Source organism: Austrofundulus limnaeus, unplaced genomic scaffold (genome assembly GCF_001266775.1).
Source record: "Austrofundulus limnaeus strain Quisiro unplaced genomic scaffold, Austrofundulus_limnaeus-1.0 Scaffold690, whole genome shotgun sequence".
Taxonomy (NCBI): Eukaryota; Metazoa; Chordata; class Actinopteri; order Cyprinodontiformes; family Rivulidae; genus Austrofundulus; species Austrofundulus limnaeus.
Window position 1 is genome coordinate 29790 of NW_013953092.1, and position 1365 is coordinate 31154.

The following is a 1365-nucleotide window of genomic DNA, read 5'->3' on the forward strand; positions in this document are numbered from 1 at the left end:
CCATCCATCCATCCATCCATCCATCCATCCATCCATCCATCCATTCATTCATTCATTCATTCATTCATCCATTCATGCAACCATTAATATGTTCATTCATTCATTCATCCTTTTTTGCCCAAATTAAAAATCATGAAGCAAATAGTTTTTTCAGTTGCAGTACCACGGTCGTCCACTAGTATCCACATTTTCCATCTTCCATCATTAAAACACTTGATGTTTCAACCTTTAAACACTCTGGTTTAGTTGTGTCTGTATACACTGCACAGTATGAATTAAAACAACTGCTAAAGTTTGTATTTTAATCAGTCGGCTAGGTCAAATACCTTTAACTATCAAAACAAAATAAAACGATTTGAGGAAAACCCTCTTTTGTCTGTCCAACCAGACACATTCAAACACATTTCTTCCCTTTGAAGTTTGTGATTTCAGTCCAAACAAAATCAGGCACAACCTGATTGTGGATCCAGGCAGCTGCAGTCTGGACCTGCTGATACAGTAAATCAACTGGTGTTGCACACTTGATATGCAATGTTGCCATGTGGAGTTGATTTGGTGGAGGAGGGAACATAAACATGCAGGAGTGAGTAATATAGAGGGAACAGTTGTTGGAGGCAGAGAAAACTATTTTCCATTCTTAAACGGCCTCATGAACTGAGTGGAGACGCTGCAAACCTGCAGTGCAACAAGTCACACAGCAGTTAACAGTTGTGTTTCACACCACAAGTCTGTCATGGAAGTTTCTGAAGACCACTGGCAACAAAATGAACGTTGATTAAAAGATGCATCCCACACACTACTGGTACAACAGTACAAAGAAAAACAGGTCTTTTTCTTTTCTTTGCAGAAGAATATGAATTTTATAAATTAAAGAGTCAAGCATGAGAGGGAAAACTCCAGATCTTGGGCCCCTGAAGCTGCAGTTGCTGGCCTACAATGAGGCAGTTGTCCAATTTAAAGAAGCAGATAAATGAAGCTTGGCCTGATCGAGGTGCTGCTGCAATGTGGGAACAATTAGTCTGAAGGAGGAACTAAATGCAGCACGCTCACAGACACACAGTGTTTAGTCATTCAGTTTCTAAACTACAACCTATAACAGCAGGTTTCAACACAAACTGTGTGTGTTTGACAGGATAAAATGAAAGAACTGCAGTCAACAAGTAGACGTAGTTTTTCAGATTTTTGTTAAATAGATAACATAAAACTCAGGAGCTTGTCTTAATCATGATGAAGAACMATATACTCGAATATTAAAACACTAAGCAATGATTAAACTCAAAGTAATCTCAAATCTGAACATAAAACAAGTGTTAACTAATGTGCTGCAAAAATCATAAATAAGTATGCAATACAAACTATATAATG